Here is a 26782-nt window from a genome sequence, read left to right as displayed (position 1 = left end):
GATTCTGTGTCCCCCCCCTCTCTCTGCCCCACCCCTGCTTGTGCTCTGTCTCTGTCTTTCAAAAATGAATAAACATAAAACAATGAAAAATAAAAGTTGTAAGTATTAACCACAACTTTGATACAACACAGCTTGGATGAAATATAAACAGACTTCTTTAACTCTAATTGAAAGACTATTGGACAAAAGTTGTCTCCATTACTAAGCACAAAGCACCCAGAAAGTTAGTGGCATAAAAAGTTCATCGTGTTATGTTTACAAATGATGGGTCAGGAAGTTGGACAGGATGAAGTAGGAACAGAGATGGCTGTCTATGCTTTAAGATGTTTGGGGATTCAGGTGGGAACATTGGAGCCTGGACATCACTCACAGCTTGGAGACTGGAATTATCTTGATGGACACAAGTTCACTCACATATGTGGCACTGGAGCTGGAGTGATCAAAGGGTGCACTCAGCCAGGGACACCCATGCATGGCTTTCCATGTGGCTTGGGCTTCTCAGAGCATGACATTGGCTGGGAGGGCATATGGAGAGTGATGATTCCCAGAATGCCAGATGGAAGTTGTGTGGCCTTTTCGGACCCATCATTGAGAGTCAGAGAATGTCACTTTTGCTGCATTGTATTAGTTACAAGAAAGTCAGCTCAGATTCAAGGAAAGGAGATATAGATATTGCCTCAAAGAATTGGCAGTGGTAATCTGTTTTCCACAGTCAATTAGCAGGTAAACCAAATCAACAAAATCTCCCTTAATTATGTTAAATTGAAAGGTAATCATTTTAATACTTTCAATTAGAAAAGATGTAAGTAATTATTAATAAAATCACCAATAGCTAACATCTCTAAACCGAAGTTTAAATGAGAATTTAAGACTACAGAGCATCCTTGTCTTACAGTGGTTTGAGTTACATTTTTTTTTTAATTTTATGGTGGTGTGGATGTGTTATGCATTCAGTAGAAACTATACTTTGAATTTTGAAGTTTGATCTTCTCCCAGGCTGGTGATGTGCAGTGCAGTCCTCTCTCATGATGCTGGGCAGTGGCCATGAGAGGCGGCTCCCAGTCAGTCATGAGATCATGAGGGTAGACATCCAATACCATCCTTCTGGACCCATGTAAACATTCTGGTTTTCACTCTCAGTACAACATTTAACAAATTACACGAGACATTCGACACTTTATTATAAAATAGGCTTTTTGGTAGATGATTTTGCCCAACTCCAGGCTACTGTAAGTGTTCTGAGCACGTTTTAAGGCAGGCTAAGCTAAGCTACGCTGTTTGATAGATTAGGTGCAATTCGAAAATGCATTTTTCAACTTATATTTTCAACTTACGATGGGTTTATCAGTATGTAAATTGAGGAAAATCTGTACTTAAAAGTGTTCACTTTCTTTTTATATTATTCTTCTGGTAACTTTTTCAAGAGTGACCTTGCTTCATTTCTGCTCTTAAGTGGCTCTCTAAACTTTGATCCAGTACTTTCTATTAACTCAAAATCTATGGGGCCATCTCAACAGTAGGATGATCTTCTGAACTGGCTTATGAACAGCCCTGGTTTCTTGAATGTTAATAACCTCTCTACTTAGGGCCTACATTAATAGTCTTTCTAACAGAGACGTGCCTTTCCACTTACAGACTTGAAAAGCTCCACTAATGTTTTTAGGAGCCAAAAGTCAGGTGGGAAGAAATATATCATCAAGCGATTGCTGCCTTGAAATCACCCAGTAGGATACAAGGTTTCTAAGAAATTGTCTGAAGTTAATTGCACATTTTTATTTCCCTTTACAAAGAGAGGTAGTGATACCTACGGTAGGTTAATACTTCCACTTGAGAGAGCTAAATGAAAGGAAAATCTTTCTGAACTTAGCAAAGCACAGCAATTAATTTTGTCTGTTAGGATATAAATTAAATGTACAGCTACTAGTTAAACTTTGAAAGCAAAAAGATAGTCATTCTTAAACCACAGTATGGTGCTCACTAAACACCAGATAAAATGGGATATCTTCATTACAAATTAAAATTCATCTTTATCTCCTTGAAATTTATCGACACTTCAAACTCTCCTTTAAAAGTCAACTGCTATATGACACCTTCCCCATTAACTCCAGCTGGTGGTGATTTTCTTCTTTGACCTTCATTTTGCAATATGATATGTACAGCATTTCTCTCATAATGTCTCATACCTTAGACATTGTGTACCTATCATGCATTTCTTCTTTAACACTTAATCTCATTGTATATAGCTTTCTCAATTTTGTAGGGCATAAAATACAGGAGTTGAGTGGAAAAAGCACTTTTTAAATTCATTTGAAATGAATAAGCATTGCATTTGGTGTAAAGAAAAACAACTCTATTTGTTACATAATGTTTTCTCTTATAAATAGCATGGAAAGATCATGGTCATCCATCTCCCTGTCATGCTTATGTCCCAATATTCTCCCTCCATACACATTTGTATCGTATCTGCTATGGACTCAATGTTCTTGTCCCTGTCCCCCCAATTCATACATTGAAGCCCTAATCCCAATGTGATGGTATTTAGAGGTGAGACTTTTGAGAGGTAATTAGGCCATGGGAACAAAGCCGTTATGATGGGATTAATGGAAGAAGGGGAGAAGACATAAGATCTTTCTTTGTGCCATGTGAAGACACAGCAAGAAGGCAGCCGTCTGCTAGGCAGGAAGAGTCCCCACCAGACATCCAATCTGCTGGCACATTTATCTTGGACTTCTTAGCTTCTAGGACTGTGGAAAATAAATTTTGCTGTTTAAGAGGCGCCTGGGTGGCTCAGTTTGTTAGCATCTAACTCTTGATTTCAGCTCAGGTCATGATCTTGGGATTCGTGAGATTGAGCCCTGCATTGGGCTCTGTACTGACAGTGCAGAGCCTGCTTGGGATTCTCTCTCTCTCCCTCTCTCTCTCTGCCCTTCTCTTGAGCTCATGTTCTCTCTCTCTCAAAATAAATAAACATTTAAATAAATGTTTGCTGTTTGAGCCACTCAGTCTATGGTATTCTGTAATAGCAGTTCTGACTAAGACAACATCTTTATGTATAAACACATATTATAACTCTCCTGCTTATTCTCTATAAAAATATGGAATAAAATAGAATGATTTCTATGGATAAATGTGTAAATATGAAGGTGCACTACTAACCAAAGTACTTTTTTAAAAAATTACATTCATTATAAACAAAAGGTATATCTTGCTTTGCAAAAAAACAGACTGAAGCAAAAATAGCCTCTCTGAGAGTGAGTGCAACATATCAGTGAGCTAAGTTAGAACTGTTAGTGAACAAATGTTTCCTTTCTCAACTTGCCTTTCATAGGATGAAGATTTACTGATATTTCCCTTTAAGCTTTCCTAAAGCTAAATTTTGACAGAAATATTAGTCTTATTTCTCTAATCTTAACATTTATTTATTTTTGAGACAGAGAGAGACAGAGCATGAGCAGAGGATGGTCAGAGAGAGAGGGAGACACAGAATCCGAAACAGGCTCCAGGCTCTGAGCTGTCAGCCCAGAGCCCGATGCGGGGCGTGAACTCACGGACTGCGAGATCATGACCTGAGCCGAAGTCGGACACCCAACCGACTGAGCCACCCAGGCTCCCCTTATTTCTCTAATCTTAAGAGAATCCTCTTAAACCAGTCTTCCTTATTGCCCCCCGTCCCATTTCTTGCTCTGTGCATTTAATATTTTCTTTGTTCCTCTCATGGCTGCAAAGCAAAAGAAAGTAACAAAAAACGTCTGAGTGACAATACCTGTGATGAAAATCAGTGCTGTATATCACAGACCTAGAGAATGGGATTTTCTCAGAAGTTTGACAAATATCAGGTCAATGGTAAAAAATATTAAGGAATTTAATATTCCATTTATTGATAAATGTTGTACACAATTTAAAAATAAGTAAACTCGACACATGAAATAAACTGCTGCAAAATGCTATAATATGTAAAACACATAACTAACCATAATTATAATTAAAAATAGTTTTCTGTATATGCATATTAATTACTATGCCAGGCACATGTTTTCTGATTTTCCCATGGCTTAGAATACTTAGTTGGGTATGGTCCTAAAATGTATTATTTTACAATTAAAATTAGTGTTGGCTCCATGTTAAACAAAATTATTTTGAATATATCAAATTCTTACACTGTCATTCAGTTTTCATGTTAGAAGGCATTTGAGAACATATTTTGTTTTGTTTTTTAAATTGGCCAATCTCAATTCTAATCTGAGCCCTGTAACTTACTATGAGATATTAGGTCATTATTTAATATCTCTACTTTGTTCCTTGAACTAAATTATTTTTTTTATTTTTTTAATATTTATTTATTTTTGAGAGAGAGAGAGAGAGAGAGAGAGAGTGAGCCGGTGAGGGGCAGAGAGAGGGAGACACAGAATCTGAAGCAGGCTCCAGGCTCTGAGCTGTCAGCACAGAGCCCGATGCAGGGCTCGAACCCACGAACCATGATATCATGACCTGAGTTAAGTCGGTCGCTTAACCACTAAGCCACCCAGGTGCCCCTTTGATCTAAATTATTAAGATGGGGTGCCTGGATGGCTCAGTCAGTTGAGCATCTGACTCTTAATCTTGGCTAAGGTCATGATCTCATGGTTTGTGAGTTCCAGCCCTACATCAGGCTCTGTACTGACAGTGTGGAGCCTGCTTGGGATTCTGTCTCTCCCTTTCTCTGAACTCTCCCCACTTGTACTCTCTCTCAAAGTAAATTAAAAAAAAACTTTAAAAAGTAATAATAAAATATTAAGATAATAATACTTATCTATTCTATTAACCAAATTAAATAGAAATATATGTGTTTATCTACACATACACACACACACACACACACACACATTCACTCTCATTCACACACAAATGCTCAGACAATTGTTCTTCCTTTCTTTCTCCAGATCTTAAATATTGGACCTTGTCCTCCTTCATCTCTGATTACAAATACAATGGATTCATGATCATTCCTGGGATACTTTCTTTCATATCCCTTGTATCTTCTTTCTTTTTATTTGTTTCCTAAAAGAGTTGATCCCTCTCTTTTTTCCCCACCCTCTCTCTCTCCCCCCGCCTACTTCTCACCTACTCTTTTAGTTTAAAATGTCTTCCCTAAAAACCTATACTATTACAAAATTCTTTATAAATCCCTTATGCCAGAGTATTTTCATTTACTCTATTTTAAGTAAACTGCATGTATAATCTCCCTCAGTCTCTGTTTTTATCACATCATTGCTTTAATTTTTATAGTAGCTTATCACATTGGTGAAGTCTAGGGAAAAATAGAGAAGATTTTGTATTAAAAGGCAACAATCCTATGTGAAACTTGCCATTTTTAAGCCAAAATTTCCCCCTTTGTTATGTTAGGGAGAAACATTATTCTCATTATTCTCAAAATTCTTTAAAATCAATTAAATATGAATGCATATAGTATTTATACATATTATATATGTATATTATAATATATATTATATATTATGTATATTACTTCAACTTGGCTTATTTCTCTCTTGTATTGTCAATTTATTTTTATTTCCCTTCATGCTCTGGCCATATGTTGGAAATTAGCCCCAAGCAAATTCTCTGCATATCACTTCCTTTTATAATCTGAAATTCTCTACCACTCATTTGTATATAGTGTACTGAGATCTCATTGATAGCAAGATCCAAATTTTACTGGCTCTTTCCCTGCATTTATTAAATGTGCAAAAATCTTCAACTCTCCCAGTATCTCAAAACTGTGACTTAATATGCCCGGCAGGGTGTTTTATCTGTGTTCATGACCAATCATCCTGCTAGGAGCCACTGACAGTGTCTGCAGTTATGCTTGCCATCATTGCTTTTCCTGCCATTCTTGTAACTCTCTCAGGTTCTATGTCTTCCCTATTTGATGGAACCATCTCCATTGGGCCCTCCGATGACAAAGTTAAATACTGTCTGTTGAGCATCCATTGTCTCTTCTTGTGGTAAATACCTTCTTGTTTTCCTTAGAGAATTATGCTTCTATGAGACCACATCACTTTGAAGGAGCCGATTTTACCCCCACCTCTAAAGGTGAGCACATGACCAAGTCTGGCCACAGAACACCACACGGCCCTGGGCAAAGTGATAAAGTAATTTGTAGGCATGTGACTTAGCATTAGTTCAATCTTAATCCTAGGGCTTTTGCTAAAAATGTGGAGAGATACACCTTCATTTCACCTGGTCTTGAACTTGGGAAAACAACAGCCTGAATTTACTGCTGGTGACAGTAAGTAAAGCTGACTCTGAGAAAAGCAGAGACAAGAGATGCAGAAAGACTAATTCCTTATATACTGTTTGATCCTGCAAAACAAATGGTGTATGAAAGCTTTTCAGCCACTGTATTTTTCAATTACACGTACCAAGTCTTTCTCTCTTTTTTCTGCCTGAAGCTAATTTAAGTTGGGTTTTCTATGACTTACAAGTAAAATAATCCTAAAACTCAGTTACTAGACTGCCATCATTCTGCCATTCATCACACTCTGAGGATATCTTAGGGAAAGGGGGTAGGAAAAATAATTCTTTCCGCATGGTTTAACTCTCAGAGTGTTGTTTATACTCTAAGTTTATACAGACTCAGATAAGGTAGTTATTTCAATTTTCTTTTTCAGTGCTTTCTGTGTCAGGGACCTAGATATGTATCCAAGAGCTAGATAGTTTTGAATTCCTTCTATGCACTGACAAGGAAGTTGGGGGACAGGTTCAACATAGTGATTTGTCAATCCTTTGGACAAGTTCTCTCTAAGGAATCCCTCCTATCCACTGCAAATATTCTTCTGTTGGGCTCTCCTCATGGGCTTGCTCAATTTACTCTCAATACACACTGGTTTTTATTTAATTTTTAATCAGACAACTCCTTAGCCTATACACTTTGCTAAACATATTTGAATCTTTCTCATACATTTAAGCTATGCTTCTTTCCATATGTGATCTTTTGCATGTATTTTTCTTTCTATCAAAATGTCTTTCATTTTCTGTATTGCTCTGTATAAGAGTTAGCCATTTAAATCTAAATTAATTAAAATTAAATAAAAGTAAAACTTAAATTCCTTAACTTCATTAGTTTCATTTCAAGTGATCAGTAATCACAATGGGGCTAGTAACTACAGTTTGGGACAACACAAATATAAAACATTTCTATCATTGCAGAGAGGCCTATTGGACGAAACTATTCTAGATCATGTTTCAGAACCTGGTTTCAAATAAAAACTACATTTTAAAAAGTCATTTCTGAGTTGCATCCCAGACCTTCTGGGTGTGGATAAATATTCTCAGAGCCTTTACTGGTTTTTAAAAAAGGAAAGTTGCTAAAGATTTGAGGCTACTTCTGCTGAGCCTTTGTTGGGAATGAGGCCAAGGACATAGTGTAACCATCGTACCTTAGATTTCACCTGCTCTGAAAATAAACCACCTAGATATTACTTATTCTTTGATGATTTCTAATGCTCCCTGTCACTCTTCCTCCCGTACTCAGTTTCAGCTGGATATCACAAAAGAAAAAAAAAACAAAAAAAAACCCTAAAATTTAATAATCTTCAACCTGTTTTTATATGCCAACTCAGCCATTATTTGTGATCTGGAGCAAGTCACTTAACCTCCTACACCATTTCTTCACCTGTAAATAAAATGGCAAGTGCAGATGAGTTAAATTATCTTTAAACTTTAAGCATCCACCATGTTTGCTTTTAGTATCATATTTCCTTTTTAAAAAATGTTTTTAAACATTTATTCATTTTTGAGAGACAGAGAGAGACAGAGTGCGAGCAGGGGAGGGGCAGAGAGAGGAAGACACGGAATCTGAAGCAGGCTTCAGGCTCTGAGCTGTCAGCACAGAGGCCGGTGCAGGGCTTGAGCCCATGAACTGGGAGATCATGACCTGAGCCGAAGTTGGAAGCCTAACCGACTGAACCATCCAGGAGCCCCTAGCATCATAATCCTTAAAAGCTACCCATTGCTATTTCACCTCTTTTTCTGGAAAAAAATATTTTCAAGTTTAATTTAATAATTATTTTCATTAACAGAAAATTATTTCTAGTGATTAATGTAGTGTGTTTCTTGAAGACTTGTGGCTCCAATTCAAGAAAGGAAATAATAGAAAATACAGAAGGGACAAAAATTCAAAATAGAGGAGTGAGAAAGAGAGAAAATAAAAATAAGAGATAAGTAGAATTTTATCCTGTAGTCTCTGCTTTTTTCCATCTTCTAGTTTCTGAATAATCTATTTGCACATTCATAATGAACAAAATAGATTTTTCTTCCTCTTTGATATAATAACCTCAAAGGTGATCATTAGTAAGAAATGGAGTGATTTTGATGATTATATGTTGCATCCAATGTCTATCTGATCCGTTCTTATATGCTTTGTTATTGAAATCAGTGTATGCAAACAATTGATAAAAGAAAAACAGGAGTATTATAGGTTGAATCAAATAATCCTTTATAGGAAATGTGAAAAAAAAGTAATAAAATATAGTGCATTTATTTGCACTTAATACTGTATTTCTTATAGATTCTTCATTTTTAGGTCTATAATGTGCAATACTAATTACCTGGATTTAGGCCAAACTTTACAAGTTAAGAGCACAGATCCTAAAAGACTGCCCTCACTTCAGACACCAGCTGCAAGCTTTGGGATTCCCAGGCCACTCACTTCTGATCAACAGCCTATCAATCTAGAGTTTCCTATTATTCCCCTCAGGTTTGATAATTTGCTAGAATGACACACAGCACTCAAGCAAGCATTATACCTATGATTAAAGTTTTATTGTAGCAAAAAAGGATACAAATCCAGATCAGCCAAGAGAAGAGATAGACAAGCTGAGGTGTGGGAGGGTCCTAAACTTGACTCTTCCATATTCTCTCCTGTGGAGTCAGGATGCATCATCCTCCTGGCATATCTTGTAGCAATATGCACAGAGTATTGTTAAACAGGGAAGCTCACCCAAACCCTGAGTCTAGAGTTTTTATTGTGGTTTCATTACATAGGTATGAATGACTGAATCACTGACTATGTGATTGAACTCATCTCCAACCCCATGTCTCTTCCCTGATGGTCATGCTGATATCACATGTTTGAAAACCCCAATCTTCTAATCATATACTTGCTCTTTCTGGCAAGGCCAGTTCCTATTCTCTTTAAGTTTAACATAAACTTAGGTGCAGTCTAAAGGACCATCATAAATGACAAAGACACTCCTATCAGTCAGGGAATTCCAAGGAGTTTTGGAACCATGGACAAATGAGAGACAAATTAATATATAATGGATGACAGAGTGATTTATCTAACTTTTTCTGCCTAGATTTTGTTAGAACCTATTTGATGGAAATTTACTTGAGTGATAAAGAAATTGTAAAAAATATATTGTGTAATGGTAAATTGTTATCTATAAATACTTCTATTGTAAACAATAAACTTATACTTGAATGTAGTGACATAAATATTGAACAATCTTTGAGGCAAATACTCCTGATTTGTGGCCTTTGCCACTTTCTGTGGTACAAATGTCAGGTTGCCAACATGCCATTTCTAAATGTGGAGTTGGGAAAAGATGAACAGGACACTTACCAGATTGTCTGAGCGGTGCTAGTGGGCCACTGGCTAGCAACATTATGTAATTGAAGATTTGGTTCATATATTTTAATATACTTCAATGTTTTAATTATCAATGAGTATAAAGGAATAGATACTAATTCATATGTATTTTAACTTAGCAATTTGCTTCTCAAAGAACAGTTTGTGATCCAGCTGGATTTTAACCAGCTATATAAGTGTTTCAGACACTGCTTCCCAGTGACAGAGCCAGAAAACAGCATCAACACCATTGATCAAGTTTCCATCCTCAAATTTATTGCTGGTTCATGGCTCTAATAAACCAGAGCTCTATCTTCTAATTATTACTGGGGTTTCTCCACCACTGAAGGATTTTTTTTTTCTGTGCCAATTATAGTATTTGCATTTTTATCTACATTCCAAGAAAAAAATGCAGTAGGTGGAATTTTACCAGCAAGTGATTTTCCCTGGAGTTCCAGACATTCCTGGATTAAGGTTTATAGAGCAAAAAGTGGGGTAAGATGGTGGACTGCTAGAACAGCACTGCATTAACTTTCTAACTATGATTTAAATTTTTTTTGCCTTCCAAATCACTGCTGTTATCATTACTAATATTCCTTCTATACTATTAGTATCTTTTCTAGTCAAATCTACTTCCCCCCCCCAATAACATTCCCTACCTACTTTATTTATTCAGATTGCCTTCAAATTTTTTATGTTTATCTACCTCTATGAGTCTGTGATGATTAACTTTATGCATCAACATGGTTAAGCCTATATTTTGGATCAAATATCAGTATAGATATTCATGTGAAAGTATTTTTTTTTAGATGTGATTAACATGTAAGTCAGATTTTGAATAAATCAGATTACCCTACATAATGGGGGTGGGGCTAACCTAATCAGTTAGGTTAAGAGAAAAGACTGAGGTCTTCTGAGTGAGATGGAATTGCCTCCCAACTGCCTACAGACATTAGCTGAAATATCAACTCTTTCCTGGGTCTTCCAGTCTTAGCAGCTAAACCTTAACAAATATAGAAGAGAAACCCATGTACACGTGGCTAATATTAGCTATTGGGCAATCAGGATCAAATTCATGACTTGTTTACAAAGACCTGTCATTTACTTTTTCTCTTTTTTTTCCTGAGAACTTCTAATGGAAAAATAATCCATATAATTCCACAAAATATGGCATTTCATCTAAATACAGCATAGATGTGTCAGTAACAACATGTGTACAAAGTGTATAAAGTCTGTGGGGAAAAAAACTCATTCCTAAAAATGATAAATGAATGCCATGCATTCACTTAAGTGGTACAAGCACAATTTTCCATCCTTGATCAGTTCACTTGGATTATCTGAAGCACCTCATTGTCTGCCAGCTGTCAGACGTATTTTTAATTAGGCACTAATGAAGTAATATATGTATGTAAACCATTTAAATCTTGTTCCAGTTTGCAAGGACATCTGTGAGGTGGAAAGTGAGAATCCTTGATCTTTGCCAGACGTTACAAATTATAAAACTATAAAACATGAAACTCAGGTACTCAGAATGACTCCATTTAAAACAGGGGAGGGTGCCATTAAGAAGGTTAAAAAGGACATTTTGCTCAACGTAGTCGAAAATAAGAGGTTTCTTTTCCTCCGGTTTTTCTCTGCAGCTACATTTTTGGGCTGCTTTATCACTCAAGCGTAATATATTACTAAGTGTCTCTAAGTGTTCTGATTTGCTTGAAACTTTGAATAGGATTTTGGAAAAATAAGTATGATTTTTTTGGTTCAATATATTCCAACAAATGTTCTTCCATAATTATATATAACTTTAGTACTTTGGCACAGATAAAAAGGCAACTATCATACAAACTACCTTGCCTGCAACAGATTCCAAACAATATTTTTTACTTAATTTGAACTAGAAGATGACTCCCAAGTCATCTGAGAGAGAATTAGGGATATAAAGAACTTCCCTTGGTAGTCATCTGTAGGTGTTAAATGAGCTTCCGTCATTTTTGTCTGTTTGTTTTTGGAAGTGGGAGCTCTAGTCCAAGTAATGTCAATGTTAAAAGCAGAAAATAGGCATATTTTTTTTAATCACCCTCTCTTGTGATGTAATTCTCTGCCATTTCTAGCAATTATTAGTTTACTTATTTTTATTTTAAGTAACTAATTATTACATTCACTTTTCCATTTGCTCTCTATAAAGTATCACATTCACATGTACAGTCATATAACCAGTTCCTTATCACTAAAGGAGATCAGCAACTCTGTGTGTGTGACGCTTGTGATATCAGAGCATTGCCAGGCTCTGGCTGGTTAATTTTGGGGGTCCAATCAGTCCAACCGGCAGTTAATAATGCACCTTTAAAGACAGCTACAACTATATGCATATTTTAATGGGAATAGTTTACTCAGACTAAACTGAGTGAATAATCTTCCCGATTAAGAATCTTTGCCACATTGCAAAGACACTTAAAAGTAGATGTTATAATTAACATACAACAAAACTCTTGATAAGTTACCCTCAGCATAAATTGATCCACAGCTCCTCATAAGTTATGAAGACTTCCCTGATCTCTGTCAGTTTATAATTCAAACCTTGCCCTATTTTTTTACCAAATGAGTTTATGATGACACTTGTATTTCCCCCTCCACCCACTCTTATCATCCTTCTCTATTAGTTTTTCTTCCACTAGTATTCTTTGCCCTTTCTGGTATAGATTCCAAGCTTTCTTTAGTATAAACTATCTATTATTAGTCCATTGTTCACAGTAGGCTCCAAGAATGAAGCTACAAAGCAGAATTATCTTTGGTGTTTTTGTGGGAGAGGAGATTTAGTTATATTAATCACTTATACATTTTCTACATCATGTGTTTTTTAGGTGATCTTTGAGATAAAAGCATATACTTAAAAATAAATTATTAAAATGATTAATTGTAGATAATATATCCATGAGTAGATACAAATATGCAGAATCTACTCTAAAATACAGTATAGTAATAGAGAAAAGTTCTGTGGTTCAAGGACAACTAGTTGAATACTAAATAATTCAATTCATACAGCTTAAACAAACACCTTGTCTACATTAAATAAATTGACTTATTTTATTAGTGAAACAAAATAAATTGTTTTTCCTTCTAAATACTGTCCTCCACAAACAAGGGGGCAAACTGTAATGAGGCTATTTTAATTTTTAATATATTATCAGTATTAAAATTTATAGTAGTGAATTTTATCTGAAGAAATGAAGACATTGAATAATTTAGATACTTGCTCTCAGTATGTGACAGAATCAAAACTTACTTTAAAACAGTGAAGAACAATGGTGCCTGGGTGGCTCAATCAGTTAAGCATCCAACTTCGGCTCAGGTCATGAACTCACAGTTCGTGGGTTCGAGCCCCACATCTGACAGCTCAGAGCCTGGAGACTGCATCAGATTCTGTGTGTGTCTCTCTCTCAATGCCCCTCCCCTTCTTGTGCTCTCTCTCTTAATAATAAATAAACATTAAAAAAATAAAAATAAAAAAAACAGTGAGAAAAATTATGTATATTTAAAGGGCTGGAGAAACAATAAAGAATAAAAGTAGGAATTAGAAATACTAACAAGAACAAAGACTGCCATTTAACATTATGTATTTAGCACTATGTACAAAATTTCTGAGGAATACAATATTATTACACTGTACCTCTCATTGGAGATCTGCATAACCTAGAGGCAGATAAACATACATGTAATTAACAACACAAAACCAGCTTTCTCACCTGTTAGAATAGTGGGACCCAAAATTGTTCTGGGAACAAAGAATTGAAATGATTAATTCCACGAGAGGAAACATTCCAAGTGTTCATCTAAGGCTCTTGATTCATTCTGTAGAGGCTGAAGAGGAGGGCAACAGAGATACAGGTAATGGCTTTAGAGACAGAGATAAGAGTATGGGGGAGCAGTTAATTGTGCTTGCAAAGTATGAAAGCACAGCGGATCTCAGTGAAAGAGGCACGTGCCATGTTGGGGAAGAGTTACAACTGCAAAAATTAATCAAGTTAGCACTTGGTAGGTCTTGATTTTATTCTGAAATCAGGTACATACCATGATTAGATCTTTGTTTTAGGCAGTGAACCCTATTGGCAATGTTGATGTCATTTAGGTGGTTGCCGCAATAGATACAACAGTTCATGCCAGCCTAATCCAATGTTCTACAAATGAGAACAATTGATTTGTTATAATGTTCTTCTATTCTGTGCCATGTAAACATTTTGCAAGTATTTTCTGTGCTCCTATACAACATAAAAAAAGATATGTTATTGCTTTTTTAGAACCCTATGTAATAAATGTAGTAAGCCTGAAGGAAGTAAAATTTAACATTATATATCATTACTATTGTTTTTCCAGTGAATTTGGGGGTTAACAATCCCCATATAGGACTCACTGTAAGATAATTATTCTAATTAGAAACATTCAGAGTTTTGATATCCGTTTGGACATGCTGTCAACTGTGGTTGTTTAAAATTGCTAGAAAAGTTGGTATCTTATTTAAACAAACATAAATCATGAGCATTGTATCTGGTGTTGGGATTGATCACTGTGTTCTCTCATATACACAATAGAGTACTATGTGGCAATGAGAAAGAATGAAATATGGCTCTTTGTAGCAACATGGATGGAACTGGAGAGTGTTATGCTAAGTGAAATAAGCCATACAGAGAAAGACAGATACCATATGTTTCACTCTTAGGTGGATCCTGAGAAACTTAACAGAAACCTATGGGTAAGGGGAAGGAAAAAAAAAAAGGAGGTTAGAGTGGGAGAGAGCCAAAGCATAAGAGACTCTTAAAAACTGAGAACAAACTGAGGGTTGATGAGGGGTGGGAGGGAGGGGAGGATGGGTGATGGGTATTGAGGAGGGCACCTTTTGGGATGAGCACTGGGTGTTGTATGGAAACCAATTTGACAATAAACTTCATATACAAAATTAAAAAAAAATAAAAATAAAAAAGGGCTATAAAAACTGTTACCTTTTTTCAAGGCTGCATCAAAATATTTTTGCCAAAAGATATCATAGTCCTCATTTAACTAACAAGTGACTAAGTTAACATGCTGATGCCAAAGCAAAATTAATTTGCTAATTTCTCTAAAGAATGTCAAGTTACTTTTGCTACTTATTTCAATGTAACTTTTTTCTTTTTTCACAAAAACATGTTTTAAGTGACAAAAATATATTAAATAGGAGTATGCTCAGACTTACACTCTCTCTTCTTACCAAAAGAGATTGTTTTCTGCCCTCATGCCTTGCTCTTGACCTTGTTCTGATCTCGGAACTGTGCTTCAGAATTTGGTAATGGAAGAGTAAATTACATGAGGAAATATAGGGTCTTAAAATAGAGAAGATGATCAAGAGATTAAATTGTCATATGATAAAATATTTTACATTTTTCGTTAGGACAGAAGACATAAATGTTTCATTATGTATGTATTACATATGCATATAATTATGTATTAGATGTCTTCATATATATGTTCCTATGTATAAATTATAATAAATCATTTTTAGAAGTTTAAATAACATGCACTGTAAAAAGCCTTTCTAGATTGAATAGCATTGAATGAAAGAATCTAAAAGATTCTACTGGAAAAAAGAAAAACAGCAAATAACTTTATTGACTTTTTGAATACTACCAATTTTTCTTCTCTAAATATATCTATTAAGTGAATGCTATCAATATCCCGCACTGAATCTACTTTTCCTCACATAAATGGAGATTATTTTAAAAGTGAAATAAGAATCTAGTATATTAAAAGCCAGTGAAGATGCTTTTATATAAGAAATCATTCCAAATATATAGATGTATATAAGAACAACAGGCAGGACCAATAGCTTATTAAGATATTTCTGTCCACATTTAAGCTTTGCTTACAGAAGTACTTAGTTAACTTTGTGTTGAACAAACTCACATTATTAAAAATTGCTACAAACCATTGTCACATGGATATGGACATGTGTAAACTAGATAACCTACCGATAACATCCAAGTAGCTGACCTGGTGCTTCAGTGAATGACATGTGGCCAATCTGAGGAAGTACAGAAGATGTAGTCATGACTGTGCACAGCCCTCAGGAAGTCAATTCAGCAGTTCTGTATACTCAGTCTGAGTCTCTTACATTCTATGTAAAATATGACTTAATTAAGAAACTACATTTGAAAGTAATCTTCAGAGTATCTGGTGATATTTAAAGTAGAAGTTATGGCTCAAAAAGTTGCTGGACAGCAGTTTCAACAATACATGCAATATTCCTATGGTATGTGATGATTTTTAACACAATTTATTAGGAAAAACTGTAGTTTGGTTAGCACTTACAAATCTGTTGGTTACTTTAATCAGTCTTGGGCCTGTAATAAACAAGCGATTCATGTGGTATTTGATGATAACAAAGTTCAAAGCTGAATATATAATTTCATGAAGACATTCAGATATATCTTAAAATGGAAAATTAAAGTTTGGAAGCAACATATTTACTTATGTAAAGGAAATTTTACAGATGCAAGGCCCATCTTTCTCTATTCGAGTTTTCTCAGACAATTAGGGCTTAGGAAAACCTCCATCTGTTTTGTTTATTGCTGTTGCTGTTTTCATTCTTTATAGAAGGAACAAATTTGTCCTGAAGTGTACTAGGAAAAGGCTTAGATAAAGAATGGGACATAATCTCTGGTTAAGGCTATGCTATTTAGCATATGACCTTAGGCAATCACTTCATTTATTTATACCTTAGTTTCTACATCTTCCTTAAAAGGAGTTTATACCACATAATCTATACAGTTTTCTCCCATTTTAAATTTCTAGAAATGTATTTTTATACTGGATTCGATGATTCAATTTGAAACCTTAACCTTTGGGCTGGGAAACAGATTATCACAGACCTGTGAAAGGCTATCAGAAAAGACATTTCAAATTGATTATTTTACCTAGTATCGAAATGTTTGCTGGGTCTGGGTTAACGTGTCTAATCATTAAAATGCAAGGAGGCTGGGTGGCTCAGTTGGTAAAGCATCCAGCTTAGGCTCAGGTCATGATCTGATGGTTCGTGAGTTCGAGCCATGCATCCGGCTCTCTGCTGCCAGTCCCCCTCTCTCTCTGCCTCTCTGCCCCAGTTTTTTTGGTTTTTCATTGTTATGAGGATGAAAGTTGATGTGAAGTAATGTGCCTGGGGATGTGTGGTGCTGAAAAATGTCAGTATATGAGTACAGTATATGAGAACAGTATATGAGAACAATTGATTTGTTATAATGTTCTTGTATTCTGTGCCACGTAAATATTTTGCAAGTATTTTCTGTGCTCCTATACAACATAAAAAAAAAAGATATGTTATTGAATTTTTAGAACCCTATGTAATAAATGTAGTTAGCCTGAAGGAAGTAAAATGAAAAATGTCAGTATATTCTCCCACATGAGACAGGAATGGACCAGTAGGCTCACTATGATGAATCAGTATAGTGTTAAACAGTTTAAATACCAGGAGAACTACATAAAGCACAGAGGAATTAAAACCTTATCTTATCTTTTAGTAGTAAATAGGTATATACACAGAGAAAAAGGAGCAAAAATGAGAAAGAACTACATATTTAATAAGAATATATTAATAGATTCCTACCTCATACATCATTTAAATAGCAGAAACAATCAAGAATATTTGTGCATAGAATTTAAATTCCACACTGCCATCTTGTCACTGTCAGTGACCATGTAAGTGTAAAATGCCAGAGTAAAAAATGAACATTACAACCACGGGAGTATGTAGTCAATATGGTAAGGAGGACAATGAAAATAACAGTTGTATTATGCAGTAGAAAGAAGGAAGTATGGGCATATATAGCAAAATATTTAGTAAGAGAGTCCTGACTTTTGGTCAACAAATTTAAACTATTTACCTAGATTATTAAACACTGAAGTCTGTCTTCCAAATGTTTCAGTTTAAGAATAGTAGATGGTAGATAATTAAATGATGATCACTAATGCCTATTATCAGCCACAATTTTCCTGATACTAATATCTTACCTTAATTTCTCCTCACCTTCTCTATTAGAAGACAGACAAGAGGAAAACAAGGGGATTAACTCCCATAAGGTTTGCATATAACCTTTGGCTGCTGTCATTCATCTTAGCTTGCCTCACATTATTAGAGCTAATAATTTCAAATATAGTTTTTTCTGTGAGAATGTTTTTTTAAGAACTTTGTCTTCATAATTAATCCTCTTTGAATGTATTTTTGTGGTACAATTTTTTTAACATCTAAGTTTAAGTTCTCATTTGATTCCCTTTTTTCCCTCTGTTGTTATAAAGACGTTCAAAAATAAAAAACAACAATTGGTCCCATAAAGGGCATCTGGGGTGTGGTCCAAACCTTTGTATGTCCAGAAACCTTGTTCTACCAGTTTGACAAAGTTGATCAGTTTCTGGCAGGTTGGGAAACACTAATCAAATCCATAAAAGTGTGATTGACAAATCAGAATGGCAACTTATTAACTTTAAAAAAAAAGCTACCTGCACATCAGTCCACCTCTGGGAATTATCAGTGTACTGTGGCCCAGAGTAATTAGACATTCACCAGTTACTTTGTTAAGCAGAAAATGTAGCAAAGGGTATTTAATATATTGAAGAATACTTAACCTGGGATATGAAAATACTTAATTGCTTCTTCAGAGAAGGAACTACAACTCTAGCAGCTAAAATAATATATAAATATATCAAATGTATTCTTTTTATGTTAGAAAAAAATGGATAAATCCTCCTAATCCGTATTCTTTAAAAATGAACAAAACTGAGTATATTGTTCATACCCAAATTGATGCAAGAATATCTGAGGTTATGGCACATACATCCCAGAACATCGATTCAAGTACAATGTTCCTAATAGCAAGATAGTATTTTTAAACTCCCTCAAAAATAAGTCACTTATACGGAGTGCCTGGGTGTCTCAGTGGGTTGACAGGCCAGTTCTTGATTTCTGCTCATGATCTCACGATTGGGATCAAGCCCCGTGTTGGGCTCTGCACTGACAGCACGAAGTCTGCTTGAGATTGTCTCTCTCTCAAACTCTCTCTCTCTTTCTCTGCCCCTCCACGCCTCAAAATAAATAAGTAAACATTTTTAAAAAGTCACTTATATTTATAGCTCATCTCATTGTGAGCCAATACTTTGCTTTGCTTTATTATTTTAGAAACTTAAAATTTTTAAATGAAGTTTTAGATTTACGGTAAAACTTGAAAGAAAGGTACAGAGATTTCCCACATATCCCCTGCTCCCACATATGCATAGTCTCCCTCTTTATCAACATCACTCACCACAATGTTACTTTTTTACCAAGGCTGAACCTATATTGACACATAATTATAATTAAAGTCCATAGTTTATCTAGAGGTTCACTCTTGGTGTTGTATATTTAATGCATTTGGACCAATGTATAATAATATATATACATAATTAAAATATTATATAGGGCATTTTCACTGCCCTAAAAATACCCTGTTCTCTGCCTATTCATCTCCCCTACCCCCAACACCCACACACCTCCTCTGGCAGCCACTGATCTTTTTACAGTGATCTTTTTTCAGTTTTGCCTTTTGCAGAATGTCGTAAAGTTGTCCTACAGTATGCAGCCTTTTCAGATTGGGTTCTTTCACTTAGCAATTCCATTTGATATTCTCCTATGTCTTTTCATGGCTTAGTAGCTCACTTCCTTTTTAGCATAATATTCCACTGTCTGCACATAACACAGTTTATCCATTTCCCTACTGAAGAACATCTTACTTGCTTCCAAGTTCTGGCAACTATGAATAAAGATACTGATAACATCTGTGTACAGATTTTCATGAGGATATAAATTTTCAACTCATTTGGCTAAACAGCAAGTTCAATGGAGCAGGAGTAAGTTCAGTTTTTTAAGAAACCACAAGACTGTCTTCCAAAGTGGCTGTGCCATTTTGTACCCACCAGCAATATATGAGAGTTCCTGGTACTCCACACCCTTGCCAGCGTTTGATGTCATTATTCTGGAAATTGGCCATTCTAATAGGAATGCAGTGGTACCTCATCTTTGTTTTAATATGAATGTCCCAGATGACATATGATGTGGAACATATTTTCATATGTGCTTTAATTTTTTTTAATTTTTTTTTCAACGTTTATTTATTTTTGGGACAGAGAGAGACAGAGCATGAACAGGGGAGGGGCAGAGAGAGAGGGAGACACAGAATCGGAAACAGGCTCCAGGCTCTGAGCCATCAGCCCAGAGCCTGACACGGGGCTCGAACTCACGGACCGTGAGATCGTGACCTGGCTGAAGTCGGACGCTTAACTGACTGCGCCACCCAGGCGCCCCATGTGCTTTAATTTTTAAAAGCGACTTAATCTTAATTTTATTCTTGAAACCTGGAGAGATAACCTATTGAGAAACTACACAAACTTAGCCACGACCTATACTTAACACACAGTGTGCAGATGACTATTCCAAATGGAAATTTACTATTATTGATGATTTTGGAATATTACAGATTCAGGGCATTTGTGTCTACTCAGTAAAATGATAGATGAATAACAGCATATGAAAACTAAGCATTATAAAAAATAAATAAAAAGACTACAATGTATTTCTGTAGTACTAAAGGTAAAGTCCCCTGTGAAAACATGTTCTTTAAGTGCAATGGTTTTTATTGTAAACAACCTTCCACATTGTCTGCTTGAATTCTCCAATATGTGGTCAGTTATAAACCATAACTCCTATTGACAGCAGAGTCTCTGTATAGGTGATCATTTGTAACCTCCACAATTCTAGTTATCTAACACACACAACTGAAAGACCAAATAGGTATCAATTTTCTACAGTTAAATGAATGCCATTGTTATTCCATCTACAGAGTCTGTTTATGACACAACCAGTTATTCACAGTGGATTGGGGAAAGAAATCAAGAGAGAGAGAGAGACAGAGACAGAGACAGAGAAAGAGATGAGAATGAGACAGAAAGAGAAAAAAATAGCATAATTAGGAAACCATATGTTTTTTGCTGCCCTATTTTTTCTTGTACTTTAAAATATTCTCTTGAGTTCAATTATCCTAACCTAGGCTCACAGCAGGTAGAATTTGAAGAACATTTATAAAAAGAGAATGAGCTTTACTCAAATCTCACAGCACTAAAAGATGAAAACAAGTTAGCCAAGAAATATTGATACAGTTGGAGAAACATAAAAATAGGGATATGTCTTTGTTTTATTAAATAAATTTATTGTTTGCAAATTTTGGTACTATTCATACTCAAGGCATTATTTTTACAGGAAGAAACACATATTAATACATTAATATACAGTTGTAAAGCACTCATTGATCTTTAAAGCCTAGTAGTTTCACTACATGTAAAATATTGGAATTATGATGTATATAATTTGATCAAAAGTATAGGTTTTCTCTATAAAAAATGAGCTCATATAAAGTTAACACCACAATGAAATACCCAGAATGCCGCTGCCAACAAAAAATAATTTGACACAAGGCAAATATGTTTGCAACCATTACAAGATTGATTTGTAACTTAAACAAATCTAAATACTACTCACTTTGAGAGATGATTCTTGTTTATTTTTTTCAATAGCCATCTTTGCTGATTACTCTAAATTCAATAGCTCCAAATATAATCTTTCAATAGAATTCCAGTCCTGATTTCCAACCACCTAGTTACTATTTCCACTCAAGCGCTTAGTTGAATAATCAGACCTCAGATGTTCAAAATTGAAGTGATCTTTCATTTCAATGTAGTCCTTTACTGCACATCTTCAATTTCATTAATATTACCTACATTTCCCAGCATTCAAGATTTCTTCTTGTTCCACATATCTAATTGTCATGAAATCTTATTAAATAAATACTTGTTATGGTCTCTCAAATGTCATATTTCTTCAATTTTATTCTAATTGAGTAAAGCCATTATAATGTCTTACCTAACTGACCAAGTTGTTCATATTAATTCCAATCTCTTCATGTTTTACTCACTGTTCCTCACGGTTTTTTTTTCCTACTGAAGAAATTTAAAAAATGAGTTAAAATTAACTTCTTCAATCCATCATTATAGACTTCTATAATGTGCTCTCACGCTAGCATAAATATTTTTCTCATTATGTCTTATATGAGCCTTATAACTGAACAAATATTTTCTCTTTACTATCTCTTTCCCCCCCACCATCAAAGATGTCCCTGTCCCACCTCATCACCTACCCTTCATTCTATCCCCACCCTCATCATCATATAAAACATTGGCCATACTATTCCTCTCCCTTTTTCATACTCTCACACTATAAAAATTGCATCCATTCTCCAAAACCATATCAGATTCCATTTCCTCTCAAAGGTTTCCCTATTTCATTAATTTACTTATGCATTCATTTGTTTGTGCAGACAACACATATTCATCGAGTGCCTCACTCTGGTGACCCAGACTGATTTGCTGCTGTTCTGAGTGTGCTGACCACTGAGGATTAAACTCATCTGTTTCCAACCTCCTTTGTACACAGTGGTTTCTTTCTGCTGAGCACTACTGTACTTATTCTATAGTTTAGGATTTGTATTTTGCCTCACTTGTTAATGATTTAAGCTCTTCTACAAGATTGAAATCAGTGCTGAACAGACCATGTGACTTACAACTTTTGTGTGCACTGAACAGCCCAGAGTCTGGTCTACTGCTCACACATGGTAGTGTCACAAATACCTCTGATTTAATTATTTGGTTAGAGTGCCAAAAAGTTTTTAAATAGCTTTGTCTGTATGTGTCAATGTATCATAATGACAATAGTCTGGTGAATGTCTGATGTGTTAGTTCAAAATACTAGTAACTTTATTTTTTGTGAGTTTAATATACCAGAGAAAACAATGACCATAGTTTAAAAGGACAATGCAATAAAGCCATGACAGTAAAATTCCAAGTCTGGAAAGATAATTTTCTGAGAAGTTTTCCTTAATGTTCCCTTCCTCCAGTTTTACATTCAAAAAGACAAAAGCAGCATTACAGTCAATTTCCTTAAGTATCAAGTAATCTATATTTTGCAAAAATGATTATTGCAGAGAGCAATGAAAAAAAAAAAAAACCGGGGGATATTTTAAGCAATCAAAGCCTCTCCAGGGACAGGTTAGAGGAATTGAAGATCATAACAGATGTTTTCGGCTATCTAGTTAGCTAGGGCTATGATGCAAATAATTGTTACTGCCATTATCTTTGAAACCAGCTGTCTGATGTCCCTATGAGAGACAACAAAATAATAATAATAATGGTATAGATGATTTTCAAGCCTATTGCTGAGTTACAACTTAATACTGATTTTTGTCTGTATAAATGCTGATAGGCACATGAAAATGTTGAGACCAGACACACTTTGTTTCTAAATTTCACTAGAATATCATTTACAATTAAGGCCTAATTTATTATTAGTAATGGCTTTTACTGTCACAATATGCTAATAAAATTACAGAAATAGGAACAGGGAAACAAGAATCTCTCCAGAATTTCCCTGTCAATTGATTTGAACTTGAAAAACTGTTAAATTAATTGCATGACATATTTATCCAGAATTTCCTCTGTGGAGATAGCGGAATGCCTGGCAGTATTTTTGTTACTCTGATTTTGAGGCTGGGCTCAGAAAAAGAATAAGGCTTCTCAGTGGAGTTTTTTCAGTGGCTCAATTCATTTTGAGCATGGCACACTGCCTCCTAGCTAGCATGAGAACTGGCCAGAATTTACCACAACAGGTAAATTTGCCAAAGGACAAAGGGTTCCAATGGCGTCAAGGTGTTCGGAAATGCTTGACAGACAAAACACTATCACATGAAGTTAACTGAAAGGCAAATCAGAATTTTAAACTTTATAAACAATACATCGGTTTGCTTCACATTATATATTGAATTCTAATTAATATAAGCAGAATTGTTTCTTGTTTTAAAAATTGATACTATTTGAATACAGTAATGTTTTTGAAAATGATGAAGGTTAACACTCACCAGCTAATTAGCTCAACATGTAAGGCTGCACTTTAACATGGTGCTTTTTCTTATATTTACATATGCTGTTAGTAAAGACATGTAGTTTCCAAAATTATTTTTAAATTCTTTCAAACTAAAAGAGATGTGAAAACAAAATTGATAAAATACCAAAACCAGTGCAGCAAATAGTGATACATGCCTTCTGGAAGTTTTAGTTGATAGTCATGAGAAGTGTCTACTGACAACTCAATATATGTGTCAAGATAGAAATTCAGAATTTGAAGAAACTTTACAGATCACCTCATGAAAATGTCATATAGTTTATGACTTTGGAATACAACATATTGACAAGCAGTATTTCAGCTTCTGCTTAAACTTCTTCATTGAAAGGGAACTCATCTCCTTAGTGAATGTTTCCTTTTGGACCACTCCAATGATTGAAAAGGTTTATTTTCATATATATTATTTACCATCTTTTTTCTTACAATTTCTGAGGTATTTCTTCTATCCTGAAAACAGTAATTTTTTTTATGGTCATTCTTGTGTACCAATTTTCAGATTTCATCTAGTAAGTATTAGAAATACCAGAATACAAGTAAAATATGTACTTGCAAAGAGTACATGGCTTACCAAAATTGAATCAGTTCACAGAAAACTTAAGAGTTTTTCTTAGGGCCAAGGATAATTTCCCACATTTTGCAGATAAGAGCTAGAGCCACCAATAAGTTACAGTGTAAACAAGCAGACGTCCTTACAGAGGTGGTGCAGGGGCTTCAGGGCAGCAGGAAAAGTATTACCTTGGTGCTCAAGAGACTGATTTTTAGTTTTATTTCGGTCAATAGTTCTGTCATTTGTTCTATTGTCAGTCATAAGCTAATAATATGCCTTTGGTCAAACAACCTCATTTCTTTGAAACTTGGTTTTCTTTAAAAAAATTTTTTTTAATGTTTATCTTGAGAGAGGGGGAGGAGGGGCAGAGAGCGAGGGAGACACAGAATCTGAAGTAGGAACCAGGCTCCGAGCTGTCAGCACAGAGCCTGAAGTGGGGCTGGCACTCACAAACCGTGAGATCCTGAGCCGAAGTCAGATGCTTAACCGACAGCCAAGCACTCAAAACTTGTCTTTTTTTTTTTAAAGACTACATAGCCAAAAAGACTTTTTTTAAAAAATGTTTTTTAATGTTATTCATTTTTGAAAGACAGAGAGAGAGACAGCACAAACAGGGGTGGGGCAGAGAGAGAGGGGGAACACAGAATCCAAAGCAGGCTCCAGGCTCTGATCTGTCAGCACAGAGCCTGACGTGGGGCTTGAACTCACGAACTGCGAGATCATGACCTGAGCCGAAGTCAGATGCTCAACCGACTGAGCCACCCAGGCACCCCAAGACTTTTTATGACAATAATATTACATATTATATATATTAGTATATTAGTATAATAATGTCAGTATATTAGTATAATACACTATTCAAAAATGATGCCTACTGATACTACCACAAAACATTTGAAACTGGAAATACCTGTTTTTCTGCATCACATAATTCACTTTAAGGTGAGACTTTACAACAAATTTCATGAATACATTATTTTTTTTTGAAGGAGACTCAGACCAATATTATAACTGGAACCTAGTGCTGGAAGATGCTCTCTAAATATTTTAGAGGTATATTTCATGTGAACATTTGTTTTCATGGTAGTCAATGAGATTAAAAAACAAATATAACTGAATATTTAGTATGATGCAGTAGTCGAAATAAAGTATGTGTCGTCAAAACACTTGGGTTCTTCTCTCAGATCTGCCAGTTACCAACCAAATATCCAGAATCTACTAAATCTGTATCCTATGAATGGAAGAGTTAAAAAAAAGTTGAAAGAAAAATGTGAATATTCAAGTTATAATAAAATGTTACGTGATAGATTATTTGAAAGAATCCAAGGGAATTTTTCCTTTAATTAGGTCTATCTGAAAAAACCTCACCTCAAAATTTATAGTAGTAAACATTTACTAATTTTAATATATACAAAATGTATATGTATGTATATATATATATGCACACACATGCTACATATGTATATATATGTGTGTGTATATATATATATATAACTCAAATGTATATATCTCTACATATTTTATTGTAATAAAATACATCTAATTTTATATATTACATATATTTAAATTAAACAATCCAAACAATGATATATATCAAATAATGAAACAATTAACTTCACTAATAATACTGTTTTAATGAAAATAATGTGGACTGATTAGCACAGTTGACGAGGTTAGGCTCAGTCCAAGAAAGTTCTGGAAGCAGGGAAAGTTAAGAGAATTAGTTATTTGCCCAGTTGGATAAGGAGGTAGGGGGTGGGGTGTCTGTGTATCTGTAGTGAGGCATTAGTTAGGTCTGTATCTGATGCTTATTGCTCAGTTGTGCTATCACTCCTCTAAAACAAGTGCATACATTCCCTCGAGCTAATATAATATAAAGTATTATGATTACTTGTCTTAAATGTATTTAAAACCAAAAAACTTGTAGCGGCTGTTGTCATCCTGGTGCACAGTTTCTCCAGAGTCTCCAAGAAATGAAGTAGTTAATTTGATGAAAATATGTTCTGTGGGTATTTTAATATATTTATACATCCTAATAGCTCCCAAACCACACAAAATAAAACCTCAGTGCTCTGTCCCGTAAGACATGAACATAAAAGATTTTAAAAGATATAGTAATGTTACAACTTCCTGAACTAGGAAACATCTTGATATGTAACAAATGTTAGAAGAGAAAAGCTTTGCCATTTGGATATTTTCCAAACTAATTTATACTCAATTAGGAACTTTATTTTTAATCTACAGAACCATTCAAATCAGTAATTAGAAAGCATGGTTGAACAACAACAAAAAAAGCCCACTTGCATTTGCTGAGAAAATAACAAGAAAGGAATGAGCCATTTCTTTTTTTCCAGCTGGATGCCATCTCTTTCTGCCTGCATTAGAACACATATTGAACAGAAATGAGCCATTGGTATATGTTAATACCTATCACATCAAATACTTATAATAAGAAAAACACAGTGGTTGTTCCGCACAGAAAGAACAGGGAGAATTTGGTATATAAACAAGGACATGCAAAATAAACTTCTTATGAAGACTTTTCCATCACACTTTACCTATATGGAAAAGAAAG

General features: G+C 34.9%; 1 long non-coding RNA gene across 1 annotated transcript; it reads right to left on the bottom strand.

Annotated features, from left to right (window-relative positions):
- Window positions 1-7969: 7969 nt before the first annotated feature.
- On the bottom strand, window positions 7970-24623 carry LOC123382839. The gene is made up of 6 exons (XR_006591882.1): window positions 21570-24623; window positions 14844-15653; window positions 14301-14345; window positions 13673-13779; window positions 13348-13462; window positions 7970-13072 (listed from the first exon to the last, which is right to left on the bottom strand). It is a non-coding gene; the product is annotated as an uncharacterized LOC123382839 (long non-coding RNA).
- Window positions 24624-26782: the final 2159 nt, after the last annotated feature.

This window comes from Felis catus, chromosome F1, assembly GCF_018350175.1.
Source record: "Felis catus isolate Fca126 chromosome F1, F.catus_Fca126_mat1.0, whole genome shotgun sequence".
In the NCBI taxonomy this organism is placed as follows: domain Eukaryota; kingdom Metazoa; phylum Chordata; class Mammalia; order Carnivora; family Felidae; genus Felis; species Felis catus.
Note: the sequence above shows the minus strand (reverse complement) of the source record. Positions and strands in the feature narration are given on the sequence as shown.